This window comes from Callithrix jacchus, chromosome 5 (assembly GCF_049354715.1).
Source record: "Callithrix jacchus isolate 240 chromosome 5, calJac240_pri, whole genome shotgun sequence".
NCBI classification, from domain to species: domain Eukaryota; kingdom Metazoa; phylum Chordata; class Mammalia; order Primates; family Cebidae; genus Callithrix; species Callithrix jacchus.
Window position 1 is genome coordinate 93,383,965 of NC_133506.1, and position 22,413 is coordinate 93,406,377.

General features: G+C 39.8%; 1 protein-coding gene and 1 long non-coding RNA gene across 5 annotated transcripts in view; both read left to right on the forward strand.

The window, feature by feature from the left end:
- Window positions 1-18,909, forward strand: part of LOC118153781 (uncharacterized) — a 40,288-nt gene extending 21,379 nt beyond the window's left edge. Inside the window, exon 5 of one of the 3 annotated variants that reach the window (XR_008481567.2) lies at window positions 18,790-18,909. This is a non-coding gene — a long non-coding RNA (uncharacterized LOC118153781). Of the gene's footprint in view, window positions 1-707; window positions 1,902-2,119; window positions 2,259-18,789 lie in introns of those variants that run through there. The other 2 variants (XR_008481562.2, XR_008481560.2) reach the window with 2 other exon arrangements.
- PPM1E (protein phosphatase, Mg2+/Mn2+ dependent 1E) overlaps window positions 1-22,413 on the forward strand; it is a 256,455-nt gene that overhangs the window by 45,266 nt on the left and 188,776 nt on the right. The gene's annotated exons all lie outside the window — the stretch shown is intronic.

The window sequence follows — 22,413 nt, forward strand, 5'->3', positions numbered from 1 at the left end:
CACATACAATTGTGAGGGAAGAAGGTACATTTACTTAGCAGAAGCCATCCATTTTACCAAATGCCAGTTCCCTGGATTTACTTCTTTTAAACTAGTTTTAGTTGAGTTTTCATCTTATTGGTAACATTTAAAAGAATGTTCAATTTGTTTCTGCTCCAATTTCCTGCTGCTGTTTAGGAGGAGGTGGACAGAAAAGAATTGATCATATTCAAGAATATAATAGCAATGAACATATATTTATCAGTGCAGAACTTAAAGACTAAGACTTTAGGTCTGGTCTTCTTCCTTTCTCTGCTTTTCAGTCTCTGGCAACAATGGCAGGGAGTTAGGGCAGACAAATTGAACATTCCTTTTCCTGCTATTCAGATTAAAACTGATCAACTAAAGAGTTAAAGAAGTGAATTCAGTGACTTGACTTTCAGTTAAAATTATTTTTGGTAAATTTATCTTTTGTCAGTGACCCAGAACTCACCTAAGCAGCCACATCAGCTGAATTAATCCTAACAATGAATTGGCAGATGCTTCAGTTACATTGCCTTCATATCCTCAAAATTGGGAAAATTCATAATGACACATCACAAAATGGACTATCAAGCCTAACACATAAAGTGTACATCTGTTTTGAACTAAAAGATTGACTAAGAAAAGCAATTAAGTGATCTTTTCTCTAGAAGTTTGTTTATGCTGAATTCTCTTTTTTTTTTGAGGTGGAGTCTCACTCTGTTGTCCAGGCTGGAGTGCAGTGGTGTGATCTTGGCTCAGTGCAACCTCCACCTCCCGGGTTCAAGTGATTCTCCTGCCTCAGCCTCCTGAGTAGCTGGGACTACAGATGCGGGCCATCATGCCAGGCTAATTTTTTTGTACTTATAGTAGAGACAGGGTTTCACCATGTTAGTCAGGATGGTCTCCATCTCCTGATCTCATGATCCACCCACCTTGGCCTCCCAAAGTGCTGGGATTACAGGTGTGAGCCATGGTACCCTGCTGTTTATGCTGCCTTCTACACCTCTAGCTCCACACTGTCACCACAGCTTAAGCACATGACTCTAAGAAAACATAGGAAACATATTTACTTTTCATTTCAGTATATCTTATCTAATAGAATCTTAAAGATTCTTCCTTGTTTCACATGAAATAGCACCTCTTTAGGTTTCTTCAGACTCATACCTCATTCTTTTCCATCCCACCCCTATTTAGTTATTCATCCATTTTCTGTCACTTTTTCCTTTGAAACATGTCTCAGATTTAGTCTTCATTCTTGTTGCAGCCACCTCATTTCAAAGTCTTCATTACTCATTGCCTTCTAACTTGTTTTTCTGATTACATTCTTCTTTCTAGTAGTAGGTTAAATTTACAGTGCTTTCATCACATGTCTCTGAGTTAATCCCAGGAACTCTACAAAATTCACTAGCTAATCTCTGTCTTAACATAGGATGTAGTATCAGAAGAATCAGCTATGATCCACTAGTGCTTTTCTTGCTCACTTGACAGCTGCCTGCTATTTGAACAAAAGGCATCTTTATTTTCATTCTTTTTTAGATGATTCTCAGATGTGATCCTTTGCACATATATATGGATCACATCTGAGAGTCATCTATATATATGTATATACATACACACATATATAGTGCAAATACCTGCCTGTTATTACCTTTTGATGTGACATACAAGAACACTGTTGCCTGTTTCAGACATTCAACAAGAATTATAGTTTATCTAGTCCCATAATCTCATTTTATCAAGAAGCCTAAGTTTTTTCAGGCTGTGGTTCTCTCTTTCTACCACCAGAAAGTAAATTTCTTGAAGGTAGGCACTATAGAATTTTCATTCTCCCACAATTTTTGGCAGTTTTTATGTATTTTTGAAATTTTTATTGAATAAATAAATTAGTTGAGCAAACATTTATTGCATTTATTGATGGCTTACTCCATTCTAGCCACTGTGATGATGTATGTAGCACTGAAAAGGGGCAGATACGGTTCCTTAGTGTGATCGTAGTTCATTACAGCCTCAAACTCCTGGGCTCAAGTGATCCTCCTGCCTCAGCCTCCTGAGGAACTAGGAATACAAGTGTATGCCACCATGCCCAGCTAATTAAATTTTTTTATTTTTTTGGTAGATCTGGGGTCTCAACATGTTGCCCAGGCTGGTCTGGAACTCCTAACCTCAAGCAATCCTCCTGCTATGACCTTCCAAAACTAGTGGCATGAGTGAGTTTAGCCCAGCTCCTGTCTTGAGTTAATGATCTAGTGGGAAAGGCAGGTATTAAACAAATACATGGACAGTTATGCTGGTCTAAAATGGACATCATCAATTCCTTCTCTTTGTGTATATGCATGCTATTTTTCATGTGTAGAAATAGAAACTAATTCCCTTTTCCTTGAATCTGCTGGCCAATAGAATATGGCAGAAATAGCATATTGGAACTTTTTTTTTTTGAGACTTTTTTTTTAAGACAGTGTTGCCCAGGCTGGAGTGCAATGGCATGATCTCGGCTCACTGCAACCTCCATGTCCTGGGTTCACATGGTTCTCCTGCTTCAGCCTCCTACGTAGTTGAGATTACAGGCATGCACCACCACACCAGGCTAATTTTTTTTGCATTTTTAGTAGAGATGAGGTTTCACTATTTTAGCCAGACTGGTCTCGAACTCCTGACCTCATGATCCATCTGCCTTGGCCTCCCAAAGTGCTGAAATTATAGGCGAGAGCCACCACACCTAGCCAGATTTTGGAAATCTTGAAGTTAGGCCTTAAAGCTCTAGAGCTTGTGTCTGGGTGTCTGGGAATATTTTTCTTGAGATAATCCCTCTTAAAATCCAGTCACTCTGCTGCAAGAAGCTCAAGCCACATGTAGAGGCTTTGTGTAGGTGACTCCAGTCAATAGCCCCAACTGAACGTCAATGGCCAGAATCAACTGGTCCTGTGAGTGAGCCATTGTGAACATCAAGTCCAGTCCAGACTTTAGATGACTTCATCCCCGCTACTATCTTACTGCAACCATGTGTGAGAAAATTGAGAACTACAGAGCTGAGCTTTGTCAATCCACAAAATCTTAAGAGAGAATGAATTGTTTTAAGCCACCAAATTTGGTCTATTATGCAGCAGTATAATACATTTTGGTTAACCAGAATGTAAATTATCAGACTATCAGATTATGGTAAATGATATCATGGACATGAACAGGGATAAAAGGAAAACATAATTTAGATGATTCAGATATGGCAGCCTACAATTGTTTAACAGTGTTTTGTCTTTCTGCTTATGTTTGCATTTGGTGAGAGCAGATACTGTCCTATTCTTAACTTTATCCCCAGCACATGGCATATATGCTCAGTATCTTCTGAAGTAATAATGAAGACCTTTTATTAGTGTCTCAGAGAAGTCTGTAATTCCAAAAAGGTTAATAATTACTTTATTAACAGCAAAACTTTCCTCTTTCTACACTTGCTTAGGAATACCACATTTTACCCAAGGACAAAATTCCAAGTTTTTTGGACTGAATACTTGCATCCAGGATCCATGTGAATAGGGCAGTACTTTCCTGCCAGAGGTTATAGGTGTTGCCTTTGAATTTGGGGGGTTTAATCATAATGGGCCACATCACATGTATGGAGGTTACACAAGTGATGAAAGGGACTGGGGCCAAGGAGCACACAGATAAGTCTACTTAATGAAAGAAAACTAAGGCTCAAATGAAGTCTGTTATTCTATAGTTAGTCACTGTAATCCTTAACCCTTTTTCCCATGATTCCTCGTATGAATTTTCTGCTTAATTTATTTCATTTTAATGTGTTTCAGGGAGTAATTCTCCTCTAAGGTTACACCTAACTCTTTTCTTTCTTGCCCATTTCTTCCCTATACACCATCCTTTTTCCTATCTTTGTGTCTTTCTGAGTATGTGTTTCTCCCATTTTCTATGGTACTTTTCCTTCTTTACACTTACATAGATCTAATCTTTTGGGGGCTATTTTGAGTCTAGTTCGCTGAAACTTTCCTTGAAGATTCCAAGTTAAATACGTCTCTCTTTCCTGAGCTTTTATTTTACTTATTTGTCCCCAGGACATGACTTTCACTGTATCTTGCCTTATACAATTACTATTACAGTAATAATTATTAGTATATAGTATATAGTAATATTATATGGTATATATTATAATTAATAATATTACTATAATAATAATTATTTTCGAGACAGGGTCTGACTGCCACCAAGGTTAGAGTGCAGTGGTGTGTTCTCAGCTCACTGTAATCTATACCTTCTGGGGTCAGGCCATCCTCCTATCTCAGCCCCTCAAGTAGCTGGGACTACAGGTGTATACCACCATGCTCCGCTAATTTTTGTATTTTTTGTAGAGACAGAGTTTCACCATATTGCCCAGGCTGGTCTTGAACTTCTGAGCTCAAGCGATCCTCCCGTCTTGGCCTCCCAAAGTGCTGAGTGCTGGGACTACAACCGTGAGCCACCGTGCCTGGCCCATATCATATTTATCATTTTCAACTATTTTTATGTAATATAGCTAAAAATACTTGGAACCGTGATCATTTTATTTTTACAAGAATTTTACTACCTTTTTTTTTTTAAGATGGAATCTCACTTTGTCACCAGGCTGGAGTGCAGTGGCACAATCTCAGCTCACTGCAACCTCCACCTCCTGGGTTCAAGCAATTCTCCTGCCTCAGCCTCCTGAGTAGCTGGTACTACAGGTGCATGCCACCATGACCAGTTAATTTTTGTATTTTTAGTAGAGATGGGGTTTCACCATGTTGGCCAGGATGGTTTCTATCTCTTGACCTCGTGATCTGCCCACCTTGGCCTCCCAAAGTGCTGGGATTACAGGCATGAGCCACCACGCCCAGCCAATATCACATTTTAAAACATATCATTAATGTCTTTTTGTAAAATATACATATATATTTTTTTTCTATTTTTACATTTTTAAAAAATTCACCTGGATGCAGGTGGGCTGAGGCCACAAAGGGCATCAGCCATATATATATATTTTTGAGATGGAGTTTCACTCATCACCTAGGCTGGGGTGCAGTGGTGGTAGTGGTATCTCAACTCAGTGCAACCTCTACCTCCTGGGTTTAAGTGATTCTCCTGCATCAGCTTCTGGAGTAGCTGGGATTACAGATGCCCACCACCATGCCCGGCTACTTTTTGTGTTTTTAGTAGAAACTGGGTTTCGCCAAGTTGGCCAGGTTGGTCTCAAACTCCTGACCTCAGGTGATTTGCCTCCCAAAGTGCTGGAATTACAGGTCTGAGCAATGGCACCTGGCAAAATACTAATTTTTTTTTTTTTTTTTTTTAAGATGGAGTCTTTCTCTGTCACCCAGGCTGGAGTGCAGTAGCACGATCTTGGCTCACTGCAACCTCTGCCTCCTGGGTTCAAGCGATTCTTCTGCCTCAGCCTCCGAGTAGCAGAGACTACAGGCACGTGCCACTGCACCTGGCTAATTTTTTGTATTTTTAGTACAGATGGGGTTTCACCGTGTTAGCCAGGATGGTCTCGATTTCCTGACCTCGTGATCCACCTGCCTCAGCCTCCCAAAGTGCTGGGATTTACAGGCGTGAGCCACTGCACCTGGCTGATTATTATGTTTATATAGTGATATAGTTAACTACACCCAAGATCTGGAATGTAAATTTTACATTAAATACAATATTACTTGTTTATATCTGTACAGTCCTATATTTATAAGTCTCAACATCTATTTTATCCACATCAATAAGTAGAATTTAGTACTTCTATATAAACTGTTCATATATCACTTTTATCTTATTTTGAGACAAGGTCTCACTCTGTTGCCCAAGCTGAAGTGCAGCAGCACGATCTTGGCTCACTGCAACCTGTGTCTCCTGGGTTCACACGCTGTCCTCCCACCTCAGCCTCCTGAGTAGCTGGGACTACAGGCATGGACCATCATGCCTGGCTAATTTTTAATTTTTTTTTTTTTGAGACAGTCTCCCTCTGTCACCTAGGCTGGAGTACAGTGGCTCAATCTCTGCTCACTGCAACCTCCACCTCCTGGGTTCAAGCAGTTCTCCCTGCCTCAGGCTCCTGAGTAACTGGAATTACAGGCACCTGCCACCATACCTGGCTAATTTTTGTATTTTTTGGTAGAGACGGGGTTTTACCATGTTGGCCAGGCTAGTCTTTAACTCCTGACTTCAGATGAATAGCCCCTCTCAGCCTCCCAAAGTGCTGGAATTACAGGTGTGAGCCATTGCACCCGGCCAATTTTTAAATTTTTATAGAGACAGGGTCTCCCTGTGTTGCCCAGGCTGGTCTCAAACTTATGAGCTTGATATCTTCCTGCCTCAGCCTCCCAAAGTGCTGGGATTACAGGCATGGGCCACCATGCCTGGCCCTATTTATAATTTATTTTATTTTATTTTATTTATTTATTTATTTTTTTTTTTCACAATAGGCAAAATGGTTATTTATTATCACAGAATGGAGCTTTTCATTTTCAGACAAGCCTAGGAGGTATGAGACAAGTGTTTTTGTTGAGGTCTTTTGAAAAATAATTTGCAAATTTTGTTAGTGAACGATTTCTCTTCTTGTTTCTGGGTAAATGTCATATGTAAATCTATCCTTGTAATCACTTAAACTTATTATAACATCAATCATTTGTCATGGATCAATGAGGTACTCGGCAATTCGGTAAAGTTCGTACCAATTCCTTTGCTTTTAACCTCCATAGTTAATTGAATCTTCTCCAAAACTCAGTGCTTGAGTACCAAATATAATTTATTTTTTGAAGTATTTTATTTTATTTTTAACTTTTAGGTTCAGAGGTACATGTGCAGGTTTGTTATACAGATAAATTGCATGTTGTGGGGGTTTGGTGTACAGATTATTTCATCACCCAGGTAATAAGCATAGTACCCGATAGGTAGTTTTTTAATACTTACCCTGGTCCCTCTCTCCATTCTCAAGGAGGCCCCGGTGTCTGTTGTTTTCTTCTTCCTGTCCATATGTACCTGATGTTTAGCTCCTACTTATAAGTGAGAACATGCAATATTTGGTTTTCTGTTTCTGTATTAGTTCACTTGGGATAATGGCCTTGAGTTCCATCCATGTTGCTGCAAAGGACATGATCTCATTCTTTTTTATGGCTGTATAGTATTCCATGGTGTATATATACCACATTTTCTTTATCCAGTCTACCACTGATGGGCATTTAGATTGATCCCATGTCTTTGATATTGTGAATAGTGTTGTGATGAACATGTATGTACATGGCTTTTTTTTTTTTTTGAGGCGGAGTCTTGCTCTGTTGCCCAGGCTGGAATGCAATGGTGTGATTTTGGCTTACTGCAATCTCTACCTCCCGGGTTCAAGCAATTCTTGTGCCTCAGCCTCAGCTGGGATTTCAGGTATTCACCCCCATGCCTGGCTAATTTTTTTTATATTTTCAGTAGAGACGGGGTTTCACCATATTGGTCAGGCTAGTCTTGAACTCCTGGCCTCAAGTGATCTGCCTGCCTCTGCCTCCCCAAGTGCTGAGATTACAGGCATGAGCCACTGCACCCGACCTACATGTCTTTATGGTAGAATATTTTATATTTTTGGGCATATATACTTAATAATGGGATTGCTGGGTCAAATGGTAATTCTGGTTTTTGTTTTTGTTTTTTTGAGATGGAGTTTCGCTGTTGTCACCCAGACTGGAGTGCAATGGCATGATCTCAGCTCAACCACAACCTCCACCTCCTGGGTTCAAGCAATTCTCCTGCCTCAGCCTCCCGAGTAGCTGGGACTACAGGCGCGCAGCACCATGCCCAGCTAATTTTTGTATTTTTAGTAGAGACGGGGTTTCACCTTGTTGACCAGGATGGTCTCAATCTCTTGACCTTGTGATCCACTCGCCTTGGCCTCCCAGTGCTGGGATTATATGCATGAGCCACCACGCCCAGCCAGTAGTTCTGTTTTAAGTTCTTTCAGAAATAACCAAACTGCTTTTCACAATGGGTGAACTAACTTAGATTCCCGCTAGCAGTGTGTAAGTGTTTCCTTTTTGCCACAACCTTGCCAGCATCTGATATTTTTGGACTTGTGGCTGGGTCCTCCTGGGTGTGGGTGCTCACATCTGCAATCCCAGCACTTTGAGCTGAGACAGGAGGATCTCTAGAGCCTAGGAGTTTTAGAGCAGCCTGGGCAACAAAGTCAGACCCTGTCTCTACAAAAAATTAAAAAATTAGCTGGGTGTGGTTGCACATGCCTGTGGTCCCAGCTGCTCAAGAGGCTGAGGCAGGAGGAATGCTTAAGCCTAGAAGGTGGAGACTACACAGTGAGCTATGTTTGTCCCACTGCACTAAAGCTTGGAAGACAGAGTGAGACCCTGTTAAAAAAAACAACACACGGCCGGGCGCAGTGGCTCAAGCCTGTAATCCCAGCACTTTGGGAGGCCGAGGCAGGTGGATCACGAGGTCAAGAGATTGAGACCATCCTGGTCAACATGGTGAAACCCCGTCTCTACTCAAAATACAAAAAAAAATTAGCTGGGCATGGTGGCGTGCACCTGTAATCCCAGCTACTCAGGAGGCTGAGGCAGGAGAATTGCCTGAACCCAGGAGGCGGAGGTTGCGGTGAGCCGAGATCGCGCCATTGCACTCCAGCCTGGGTAACAAGAGCAAAACTCCGTCTCAAAAAAAAAAAAAAAAAAACCACACACACACAGGTATTCTAACTGGTGTGAGATGATATCTCATTGGGGTTTTGACTATCATTTTTCTAATGATTAGTGATGTTGAATATTTTTTCATTTGTTTGTTGGGTCCATGTACATCTTTTGAAAGTGTCTGTTCATTCCTTTGTCCACTTTTAAATAGTGTTTGTTTTTTGCTCGTGAACTTGTTTACATTCCTTATAGATTCTGGATATTAGACCTTTGTCAGATACATACTTTGCAAATATTTCTCCCATTCTGTAGTTTGTTAATTTACTCTGTTGACAGTTTCTTTTGCTGTGAAGAAGCTCTTTAGTTTTATTAGATCCCTTTTGTCAATTTTTTTTTTTTGTAATTGTCTTTGGAGTCTGATTCTGTTACCCAGGCTGGAGTGCAGTGGCATAGTCATGCTCACTGCAGCCTAGAACTAAGTGAGCCTCTTCCTTTAGCCTCTGGAGTGGCTAAGACTACAGGAGCATGCCACCATGCCTGGCTAATTTAAAAATTTTTTTATTAGCCATGTGTGGTGGCTCATGCCTGTAATACCAGCACTTTGGGAGGCCAAGGCAGGTGGATCACAAAATTAACTGGTCATGGTGGTGTGTGCCTTAGTCCCAGCTACTGGGGAGACTGAGGCAGGAGAATTGCTTGAAGCCAGGAGGAGGAGGTTCCAGTGGGCTGAGATTGCGCCACTGCATTCCAGCCTGGCACCTGTCAAAAGAGTGAGACTCTGTCTCAAAAATAAATAAATAAATAAATAACGTAAGTTGCAAAGTTTACTCCTAAAAAAACAATTTAGCATAGTTCAGTGTTTATTTTTTTCAAGTTTCCAACAAGTCATTGTTTACTTTTAAAAAGTAAAATTTATGTACAATACAATGCATAAATCTTAATTGTGCCATGTGATGAATTTTGACAGGTGCATATATCTGCTAATATCCCTATCAGAATTAGAACATTACTGCTATTCCAGAAGGTTTCCTCATGCCCTTTCACAGTCAGTCTTCACCCATGCTGCGGAGAGGAGCCATAACTTTTTTTCACCATAGATTAATTTTGCCTGTTCTAGAATCCCGTGTAAACAGAATCATGTAGTATAGGTACTTTTGTGGAAAACTTCTTTAGGCAGCATGTTTTTTGAGATTTATTCATGTCATTGCATGTATTCAGTTACTTCGTTTTATTGCTGAGCGGTATTAGATTGTGTGAATGTACCACAGTTTTTCATTTATTCTCCTGTTGATGGACATCTGAGCTGTTACCTGTATTTTTTGGCTATTATGAATGAAGCTGCTATGAACATTCTAGTGCAAGTCTTTTTGTGGACATGGCTTGTATTTCTCTTAGGTCAATATCTGGGAATAGAAATGCTGGATCATTAGGTAGGTAGATATACATGCAGTTTTTAAGAAACTACCTGATGTTTTCCAAACTTGTAATATCATTTTATATGGCCATCAAAAATGTATGAGAATTTCAGTTGCTCTGTCTCTTCACCAATATTTGGTGTTATCAATCTTTTAAATTTTGGCTATTCTCTTGGCAAGTGGCACTTGTATATTGAGGATAAATGTAAAAATAAATCAAATTTGACTAGTCTCATGGGCATGTAATAGTATCTTGTACTTTTTTTTTTTTTTTTTTTGAGACAGAGTTTCACTCTTGTTGCCCAGGCTGAAGTGTAATGGCGTGGTCTCAGCTCACCACAACCTCTGCCTCCTGGGTTCAACAGATTCTCCTGCCTCAACTTCCCAAGTATCTGGGATTACAGGCATGCATCACCATGCCTGGCTAATTTTGTATTTTTAGTGGAGACAGAGTTTCTCCGTTTTGGTCAGTCTGGTCTTAAACTCTTGACCTCAGGTGATTTGCCCAGTATTTTGTAATTTTAATCCGCGTTTCCCTGATGACTTATTATTTTGAGGATCTTTTTTTTTTTTTTTTTTGAGACGGAGTCTCGCTCTTGGCTTACTACAACCTCTGCCTCCCAGGTTCAATTGATACTTGTGTCTCAGCCTCCCAAGTAGCTGGGGTTACAGGTGCACGCCACCATGCTTGGCTAATTTTTGTATTTTCAGTAGAGATGGAGTTTCACTGTGTTGTCCAGGCTGGTCTCAAACTCCTGACCTCAAGTGATCTGCCTGCCTCAGCTCTCAAAGTGTTGGGATTACAGGCATGATGAGCCACTGTGTCCGGCCGTGTGTTTTCTTATACAAGCTTTATGTTTAGGTCTCTGAACCAATGTAAATTAATTTTTTCACATAGTGTGAGATAAAGATGAGAGTTTATTTTTTCCCATCTGGATATCCAATTATTCTGGCACTATTTGTTGAAAAGATGTACAATTTCCCATTGAATTGCTTTGGTTCATTTGCTGAAAATCGGTCGATAGTGCAAGTGTGGGTCTTTTCAGTGTTCTCTAATTTGTTCATATACTTGACTATTTATGACAGAATGATGCTGTCTTAATGACTGTAATTTCACATTGTCTTTTTTTTTTTTTTTTTTTTTTTTTTGAGAAGGGGTCTTGTTCTGTCACCCAGGCTGGAGTGCAGTGGCACCATCAGAGCTCACTGCAACCTCCATCTCTGGTGCTCAAGCCATACTCTTGAGCTATACATTTCAAGCTATACACCTCAGCCTCCCCAAGCAGCTGGAACCACAGGTGTGAGAAACCACAGGTGTGTGCCATCACACCCCGCTAATTTTTTTTTGAGATGGAGTCTGAGTCTGTCGCCCAGGCTGGAATGCAGTGGCACAGTCTTGGCTCACTGCAACCTCTACCTCCTGGGCTCAAACAATTTTTTTGTCTCAGCCTCCCAAGTAGCTGGGACTACAGGCATGTAGCATGTGGCACCATGCCTGGCTATATTTTTGTGTTTTTAGTAGAGACAGGGTTTCATCCTGTTAGTTAGGCTGGCCTCGAACTCCTCACCTCAAGGAATCTGCTCGCCTCAGCCTCCTAAAGTATTGGGATTACAGGCATGAGACACCGCGCCTGGCCAATTTTTTTGTATTTTTGGTAGAGATAGGGTTTCGCCATGTTGTTCAGGCTGGTCTGGAACTCCTGAGTTCAAGTGATCCACCGGACTTGTCCTCTCAAAGTGCTGTGGTTACAGGTGTGAGCTACCGTGCCTGGCCTCACATTAAGTCTTGAAATTAGGTAATGTAAATTCTCCAACTTTGTTCTCCAAATTGCTTTGGATTTTCTAGATCTTTTGCATTTCCATATAAATTTTGAAATCAAGTTTTCTGTCTCTACAACATTCATTCCTGGTAGGAATATGAATAGGATTATATTGACTATGTATATAAATCAATTTGCGAAGAAAGTAAATCTTACTGAGTCTTTCAATCCAAGAACATGATATATATATGTATATACATATATAGACGGATGTTGAATCTTGTGAAATTTTTTTTCTGCATCTATTTGGACGACTATATGGTTTTTGTCATTTAACTGTTAATATGATAATTATGTTAATTGTTTTTTCAAACATTAAACCAACATCGCCTTTCTGGAATAAACCCCATTTAGTCATGATGTGTTATCCTTTTTATATACTGCTAGATTCAATTTGGTACTATTTTGTTTTATGTATTTATATCTTTGTTAATGAAGGATATTAGTCTATATTTTCTTTCCTTCTCTCTTCCTTTTTTTCTTTTGGTAATTTCTCTGGCTTTGATATTGGGTTATTTTGGCCTCAAGAAATATTGAAAAGTATCTCTTTTATTTTCTGAGTTGGTATAAGATTGATGTTACTTCTTTAAGTGTTTGACAGAATTCACCAGTAAAACTATGTTGGTGTGAGTTTTCTTTGTGGGGAGATTTTTGATAACAAAGTAAATTTCTTTAATAGACAAGGGGCTGTTGAGATTTTCTCTTCCATCTTATCTTAGTCTTTGTAAATGGTGTATTTTAAGGAATTTGCTTCCTCTAATTTGTCAAGCATATTGAGATCAAATTTTTTATAATAGTCTTTCATTTTTTTAAGGTCCGCGGGATTTAAGATGATATCTTCTAATTATTCCTCTCCTGGGTGATGGTCTCTGTTTTTTTGTTTCTTGACATGTCTAGCTAGAATATTATAAATTTTGTTGACTTTATCAGTTTCACTGGCTGATCTTTTCAAAGAAACAACTTTTGGCCTTATTAATTTTTTTCTGCTGTTTGTTTGTCTGATTTCTTCTTCATTGATTGCAATTCTTTATTGTTTCTTTCCTTTTATTTACTCTGGGTTTACTCTGCGTTCCTTGATTTCTAATTTAATTCTACTGGGGTCAGAGAACATACCCTCTTATTTTGATCCTTTTATTTTTACTAAAATTTATTTCACAATGTGTTCTATCTTGGTGTATATAACATGTACGCTTGAAAAGAATGTGATTCTGGCCTTTTTGGATGTAGTGTTCTATAAATGTTCATTAGGTCATGGAGGTGGTTTGTGTTTTTTCAGATCATATATGTTTTCATTGATTTTTATTTATTTATTTATTTGTTTTTGAGACAGAGTCTTGCTCTGTCACCGGGCTGGAGTGCAGTGGTGCAATCTTGACTCATTGCAACCTCCGCCTCCTGGGTTCAAGCGATTCTTCCGCCTCAGCCTCCCGAGTAGCTGGGACCACAGGCGCGTGCCACCACGCACAGCTAATTTTTTTGTATTTTTAGTAGAGACGAGGTTTCACTGTGTTAGCCAGGATGGTCTTGATCTCTTGACCTCGTGATCTACCTGCCTCAGCCTCCCAAAGTGCTGGGATTACAGGCGTGAGCCACCATACCCAGCCTCCCCTTCAGTTTTATTGAGGTATGATTAACAAAAAAAAAATCATTTCAAGGCCAGTTGTCAAAGAGCTTTCCCATCTGTTTTCAACTAGTAATTTTTTAGTTTCAGGTCTTATGTATAAGTTTTTAATTCATTTTGAGTAGATTTTCATGTATGGTGTAATAAGGGTCCAGCCTCATATTTTTTTGCCTAGGGATATCCAGTTTTTCTAACACCGTTTATTAAAAAGATTATCCTTTCCCCAGTGTGTCTTCTTGGTGCCTTTGTTGAAGATTTGTTGACTATATAGGTTTGGGTTTCTTTCTGGGCTTCCTATTCTGTTCCATTGGTCTCTATGTCTGTTTTTATGTCAGTGCCATACTACTTTGATTACTGTAGTTATATAACATAATTTGGAATCAGGAAGTGTGATCCCTCTGGCTTTGTTGTTCTTTCTCTAGAATGCTTTAGCTACTTGGGATCTTCTGTTGTACTATTAATATACAAATGTTGGGGGTTTTTTCTATTTTTTTATGAAAAAAACATCGGAATTTTGATACAGATTGCATTGAATCTGTAGATCATGTTGGATTATATAGATATTTTAACAACATTAGTTCTTCCAATCCATGAACACAAGATATCTTTCCATTTATTTGTGTCTTCAATTTTTTTTATCAGTGTTTTATAGTTTTTCACATTCAGATATTTTACCGTCTTGGTTAAATTTGTTTCTAAAATTATTTTATTACTTTTGATGTTACTGTAAGTAGGATTTTTATCTTCATTTTTTTCCATGTAGTTCACTGTTAGTATATAGTAATGCAACTGATTTTTGTGTGTTTTTAAATCCTACAAATTTGCAGAATTCATTTATTAGTTCTAACAGTGCTTTTGTGGAGTCTTTAGGATTTCCTATATATATAAGATGATGCCATCTGCAAAGGGTCAATTTTAGTTCCTCTTTTTAGTTCTGATTTGGATAGCTTTTATTTCTTTTTCTTGCCTGATTGTTCTAACTAGAACTTTCTAGTTGTTCTAATTTTATTCTATGTTTAATAGAACTGTGTTCTAGTTTTTGTACTCTGTTGAATAGAAATGGCAAAACTGAGGATCATTGTCTTGTTCCTGATCTTAAAGGAAAAGCTTTTAGCTTTTCACCATTGAATCTGATGTTAGCTGTGGGCTTGTCATATAGGGCCTGTATTATATGAAAGTATATTCCTTCTATACCTAATTTGCTGAGAGTTTTTATCAAAAAAAAGATGTTAAATTTTGTTTAATGTTTTTCCTGCATCTCTTGAGATGATCATATGATTTTTATTTATTATTCTATTATTGTGGTATATCACATTTATTGATTTGTGTATGATGAACATTTCTTGAATCTCAGAGATAAATCCCACTTGATCATGCTATATAATCTTTTTAATGTGCCACTGAAGTTGGTATACTGGAATTTTGTTGAGGGTTTTTGCATTTGTGTTCATAAGGGATATTGGCACTACTAACATTTCAAGCCAGATAATTCTTGGTTGTTGGGGGCTTTGTAGCATATTTAGCAGCTTACCTGGCCTATACCACTAAATACCAGTAGTACCTTCCCCTACTTCTAACAACCCAAAATGTGTCCAGACAGATGTACCAGAGCGAGCATAGAAAGTCAACACCAAGACAAAAGTATGCCAAATTGCAGGGGGTTTATTGCCAGCGGTCATGGAGGACTCACGTTTCTCCAACCCGGGGCCCTGAAAGGAAGGTGTCAAGACCTTTTATGCCCATAAACTACCTCCTGGGCAGGGGTGGTGGCGAGGGGCTTTGGACATTCTATAAACCACCTCCTGGGCGGGGGTGAGGGTGAGGGGCTTTGGACATTCTGAGGGCCAGGGGACTTTGGACATTCGGATTGTTACTTAAGTGGTTCACAGAAGTCAAGATAAGCATTAGTTTACACATTGCTTGGGTAGGGTGGAAATTATGGACCTTAGTTACTTATTACAAGTTGCAGGGGCCAAGATGGCGTGGGTTTGGACTGCTTGCCTGTCACATCAGGGTTACAGAGAGCAGTTTTAACAGAAAGCCAAGGTATGGTTGAGGTATGCAGTTTTATGGGGCTTTTACCATGTCACACAGATGTCCCCTAAAGGGCAAAATCATTTTCTGTTCAGAACCACTGTTTAGCCTGTAGAACAAAAGTATACTGAAGAGTAGAAGTAACTTTATGGATTCCTAGATCAGTATGCTCTGCTGCCACTGCTACCACTGTCTTCTAGGCTTCCAGGATTTATGTTTTTGTTTTTGAGACAGAGTCTCACTCTGTTACCCAGGCTGGAGTTAAGTGGTGCGATCTCCGCTCACTGCAACCTGTGACTCCCTGGATCAAGCAATTCTCCTGCCTCAGACTCCTGAGTACCTGGGATTCAGACACGCGCCACCACACCCGGCTAATTTTTGTATTTTTAGTAGAGATAGGGTTTCACCATGTTAGCCAGTATTGTCTCAATCTCCTGACCTCAAGTGATCCGCCTGCCTTGGCCTCTTAAAGTGCTGGGATTATAAGCATTAGCTACTGCACCCAGCCCTGGATTTATGCTTTTAATAGGGTAGTGTAGTACTACCTCGCCATTATGTTCAGAAGCAAATGTGAATTTAAGTAGCATTTTAAAATATGTAATTCAAGTATTACTAATTTTTTATTTATTTTGTTTTGTTGTAGAGACAGTTTTGTTCTGTCACCCAGTTTGGAGTCAGTGGTGTGATCATAGCTCACTGTGACCTTGAACTCTTAGACTTAAGCAATCTTCCTACCTCAGCCTCCCAAGTTGCTGAGACATGCCCAGCTAATTTATTAATATTTTGAAGAGACTGGGTCTCACCATGTTGCCCAGGCTGTTCTTGAACTCCTGACCTCAAGCAATCCTCCTGCCTTAGCTTCCCAAAGTACTGGGATTATAGGCATAAGCCACCATGTCTGGCCTCCAAATATTACTTTAAATAAAGCTGCTTTTTTAATTTAAAACTTTTTAATGATTGGTTTTGAAAAATTTTTTAATTTTTCAAATTTAAATTTTTAAGTTTTCATCATAAGTGATATATATCATAAAATATTTTTGAACCTTGTTTTTATTATAGCCATAAAAGTAATACATTAAAACAGATAATGGAATATGCTTTTCGACTTCATTTTCTTCTTACCAAAACATTCTCTAACTATATTTAATTGTCACCCAGCTTCTAGTGAATTATAAGTATAGGTTCTCAGTATTTTCATACACTTTGGAAGACATGGAGATAGTCAGGGAAGGAGGATGGCAATTCAAGTGCATGAAAATAGTTTTTACTTTACATGTTGTGACTCACTTAAGTTTCATTGTTATAATAAATGTTAAAAATATGCTACCTACTTTTTATAGTTTCTGAATAATTTGATCAGGTATAATAGTTATTTGATGTGAATACATTTGAGAAAATATTTAAAATGTACTCTGGTACAGAATCTTCCTGCCATTATTGTTTTTTGTTTTTTTTAACTAACTTCAGCTGGGCGCGGTGGTTCATGCCTGTAATCCCAGCACTTTGGGAGGCCAGGCGGGCAGATCACCTGAGGTTGGAAGTTCGAGACTAGCCTGAACAACATGGTAAAACCCCATCTCTACTAAAAAGAACAACAAAAAAAGCCGGTGTGGTGGCACGTGACTATAATCCCAGCTACTCAGGAGGCATAGGCAGGAGAATCACTTGAACCCAGGGGGCAGAGGTTGCAGGGAGCTGAGATCGCACCACTGCACTCCAGCCTGGGCAACAGAGCAAGACTCCATAAGAAAAAAAAAAAAATTAGGCATGGTGGCATGCACATGTAACCCCAGCTATTCTGAGGCTGAGGTGGGAGAATCACTTGACCCTGGGAGGTGGAGGTTGCAGTGAGCCAAGATTGTGCCACTGCACTCCAACCTGGGTGACAGAGAGAAACCGTGTCTCAAAAAAAAAAAGAGAGAGAAGGATTTGTTTTTCTTTCAATATTATACTTTTTTTTTTTTCAGTAAGTAGTACCTGGCTTTCTGCATAATGTGCATGTTTTCGACACTACAAATGCATCAGAATATGTGTAAAGGAAGACCCATTTTAGAGTTTTTTAGGATATGAGAATTGACAATTTTTATCATTATTATTGTTTATTTGAGACAGGTTCTCTATTGCTAAGGCTGGAGTATGGTGGTGTGATCATGGTTCACTGCAGCCCCAACTTCGCCAGCTCAGGTGATTCCCCCATCTCAGCCTTCAAAGTAGCTGACACTACAGCCAGGCATCACCATCCCTGGCTAATTTTTTTTTTTTTTGAGACAGAATCTTTCTTTGTCACCAGGCGCCAGGCTGGAGTGCAGTGGTGTTATCTCAGCTCACTGCAACCTCTGCCTCCCGAGTTCAAGCAATCCTTCTGCCTCAGCCTCTGGAATAGCTGGGACTACAGGTGTGTGCCACCACACCAGCTAATTTTTGTATTTTAATAGAGATGGGGTTTCACTGTGTTGGCCAGGATGGTCTCTATCTCTTGACCTCGTGATCCACCTACCTCAGCCTCCCAAAGTGCTGGGATTACAGGCATGAGCCACTGCGCCCAGCCTACTATTTTTGTATTTTTTGTAGAGAGGGGGTTTCACTGTGTTGCCCAGGCTGGTTTTGAACTTGGGCTCAAGCAGTGCATCTGCCTCAGCTTTGCAAACTGCTGGGATTACAAGTATAAGCCACAGCACCTGATGGCCATTATTATTTTTTTCTTTATTATCTTTTTTTACTTTAACTTCTGGGATACATGTGCAGGACATGCAGGTTTGTTCCATAGGTATACATGTGCCATGGTGGTTCGCTCCACCTATCAACCCATCATCTAGGTTTTAAGCCCTGAATGCATTAGGTATTTGTCCTAATGCTCTCCCTCCCCCTTATTCACCACTCCCCAACAGGCCCCCATGTGTGATATTCCCCTACCTGTGTCTGTAGGGGAATAAACTCCCACTTATGAGTGAAAACATGTGGTGTTTGGTTTTCTGTTCCTGTATTAGTTTGCTGAGGATGATGGCTTTTAGCTTCATCCATGTCCCTGCAAAGGACATGAACTCATTCTTTTTTATAGCTGAGTAGTATTCAATGGTGCATATGTGTCACATTTTCTTTATCCAGTCTATCATTGAAGGGCATTTGGGTTGGTTCCAAGTCTTTGCTATTGTAAATAGTGCTGCAATAAACATACATATACATGTGTCTTTATAGTAGAATGATATATGATCCTTTGGGCATATACCCAGTAATGGGATTGCTGGGTCAAATGGTATTTCTGGTTCTAGATCCTTGAGGAATCACTATACTGTCTTCCACAATGATTGAACTAATTTACACTCTCACCGACAATGTAAAAGTGTTCCCGTTTCGAACGATCCAAGATGGCCGATTGCTAACATCCCGGGATTGCAGCTCTCAGGGAAGGCGCGGAGAACTAGAGGACGCCACACTTTCAGACAAAGTCTGGTCGCTCACGGAGCAGAAGATCCCCCAGTGGTGGAAACACACGAGTCGCCAGCGACCATCCTGGTCAACATGGTGAAACCCCGTCTCTACTAAAAATACAAAGAATTAGCTGGGCATGGTGGCGCATGCCTGTAATCCCAGCTACTCAGGAGGCTGAGGCAGGAGAATTGCCTGAACCCAGGAGGCAGAGGTTGAGGTGAGCCGAGATCGCGCCATTGCACTCCAGCCTGGGTAACAAGAGCGAAATTCCGTCTCAAAAAAAAAAAAAAAACCAACAAAACTTTTTAACAGTGACACACTTCATGTGTTACATTTTGGGGTTTAGAAATCTGGGCACAGTGGCTTACTCCTGTAATCCCAGCACTTTGGAAGGTTGAGTCTGGTGGACCACCTCAGGTCAGGAGTTTGAGACCAGCCTGGCCAACATGGCAAAACCCTGTCTCTACCAAAAATACAAAAATTAGCCAGGCATGGTGGCAGGTGCCTGTAGCCCCAGCTATTCAGATGGCTGAGGCATGAGATTTGCTTGAGCCGAGATCATGCCACTGCATTCCAGCCTGGTGAGAGAGAGAGAGACTGTGGAAAGAAAGAAAGAGAGGGAGGGAGGGATGAAGGGTGGTTGTTCACCAACCATCAGTAAATCTCATTAAGGAGTCATCTAAAAAAGAAAGATGTCATGTTTTTCAGAAAGATGCATTTAGTCTAATGATACTCTATGATGTCAAATGTATGGAACATTTATTAAGCTATGTAATAAACTTAAGACTCAGTTCTGTTATATTGGAGCTCTAACACATTTTTAACAAGGTAGAGTAGGAAAACCAGGGGTGTTCTTCCTTCTATAATGCCCTAGGCATTTTTCTGTTTCTGAGAAAAACAATCATACTACTTCGAGAAAAACATGGATGAACTTTTCAAATCCTACATTACAATGTTAAGTCAGATTTTGCCAAGTTTAGAGAGTCTCAGATACTAGATCCATAGTATTAAAGAAATTCTCTTGGTTTTGTTTTTGTTTTGAGACACAGTCTCTCAATGATGCCCAAGGTGGAGTACAGTGGCTCAATCTCAGCTCACTGAAACCTCCGTTTAAACGATTCTCCTGCCTCAGCCTCCCGAGTAGCTGGAATTACAGGTGGCCGCCACCACGCCTGGCTAGTTTTTTTGTATTTTTAGTAGAGATGGGGTTTCACCATATTGGCCAGGCCGGTCTCTAACTCCTGGCCTTGTGATCTACCCTCCTTGGCCTCCAAAAGTGCTGGGATTACAGGCGTGAGCCACTATGCCCTGCCTTGTTTTGTGTTTTCTACTTCACACTCTGTCATGGTTGCATTAAAAAAAAGATTTTAGTAGAGTTCTTCAAATGTTACTGTGAATGCTGATACCTCCTAATTGTAGCAGCATTAGAAATGTCTTATGTTGATAATTGTTGAACTTGCATACATGAGATTTAGTATGTTATTCTCTTTACTTTTGTGTATATTTGACACTTTTCATAATTAAATGATTTAGGGGATTTTTTTTTTTTTTTGAAACAGAGTCTCGCTCTATCACCAAGCTGGAGTGCAGTGGCGCAATCCTGGCTCACTGCAAATCCTGGCTCATTGCAACTTCAGTTTTCTGGTTTCAAGCAATTCTCCTGCCTCAGCTTCCCGAGTAGCTGGGACAACAGGCATGCACCACTGCACCTGGCTAATTTTTTTATAATTTTAGTAGAGATGGGGTTTCACCATGTTGGCCAGGATAGTATTGATCTCTTGACCTCATGATCCGCCCACCTCAGCCTTTCAAAGTGCTGGGATTACAGATGTAAGCCACCATGCACTGCGAATTTTTGGGATTGTTAAAAGGAAAATGTTTTAGCTAACATACTTGATTACAAGTTTCTTTCTTTCTTTCTTCCTGGAATATCAGAACTATATCTTGTATAATACTGTTGTGTATTTCAGGGTGCCTAACATAATACTCATTCACTAAATAAGCACCTGAGTTGAATTGAATATAATATTTAGTTGCTTAATTTTAAATATAAGTTATATTTAAGTAGCAGCATATAAAATGAAAAATGTGCTTTTTGGTGACTTCTATAAAGGTGAGAACATGTTCTGGAATTAGATAACGGTGGTGATTGTGCAACTCTGACTATACTAAAAGCCATTGAATTGTATACTTTAAAAAAGTAAGCTGTGTAGTAGTATGTGAATTACATCTCAAATTTTTAAAAAGTCAATGTAAAAAAATACAAAGGTAAGTCATAAACTGGGAGAAGATACTTACAACACAAAAAACTCATAAAAGAACTCTCATAGGCCGAGCATGGTGGCTCACACCTTTAATCATAGCACTTTGGGAGGCCAAGGTGGGTGCATCATGAGGTCAAGAGATCGAGACCATCCTGGCCAACATGGTGAAACCCCAACTCTACTAAAATTACAAAAATTATCTGGGCACGATAGTGTACACCTGTAGTCCCAGCTACTCAAGGCTGAGGCAGGAAAATTGCTTGAACCCAGAAGGCGGAGGTTGCAGTGAGCCAAGATTGCACCACTGCACTCCAGCCTGGGCAACAGAACCAGACTGTCTCAAAAAAACAAAACAAAAACAAAAACAACAACGAAAAACTGTCACAAATGGATAAGGAAAAGACAACCCTATAGATAAAGAGACAAATAAAACAAATGGGCATTTCACAAAGAGAAAACATGAATAGGCAAGAAGCATTTTAAAAGATGCTTAATCTCATTTGAAGTAAAGAGATGAAAATTATTACCTCAATGAAACAAGCATTTACACATACCATACTTTCAGAAATTAAAGAATTGAATCATCCAAGTAGACAAAATGTGAAGAAACATAACCCTAATATACTGCTAGTGAGATTTTTTTTTTTTTTTTTTTGAGATGGAGTCTTGTTCTATCACCAGGTTGGAGTGCAGCGGTGCAGTGTCGGCTCACTGCAACCTCTGCCTCCTGGGTTCAAACAATTGTCCTGCCTCAGCCTCCCGAGTAGCTGGGATTACAGACACACACCACCATGCCCAGCTAATTTTTGTATTTTTAGTAGTGACAAGGTTTCACCATGTTGGTCAGGATGGTCTCAATCTCTTGACCTTGTGATCTGCCTGCTTCAGCCTCCCGAAGTGCTGGGATTACAGGCATAAGCCACCGCACCCAGCCTTCTAGTGAGATTCTTTAACTGGTACAACTACTTTGGAAAGATGTTTTGATATTACGTGGTAAAACTGAAGATGCAAGTGCCCTTTCATCAAGCAGTTCTACTACTAGGAGTTTGTATGTGTGTTTGTATGTATATGTAATCTGTCCTTTCCCTGTTGATTGTTAATACCAACTTTATCAAGTTATCCTATTTTCATGGGCCTATTTCTAGGCTCTCTAATTTGTTAAGTTGGTGGTTTGTTTATGCAACAATTTTGTGGTGGCTT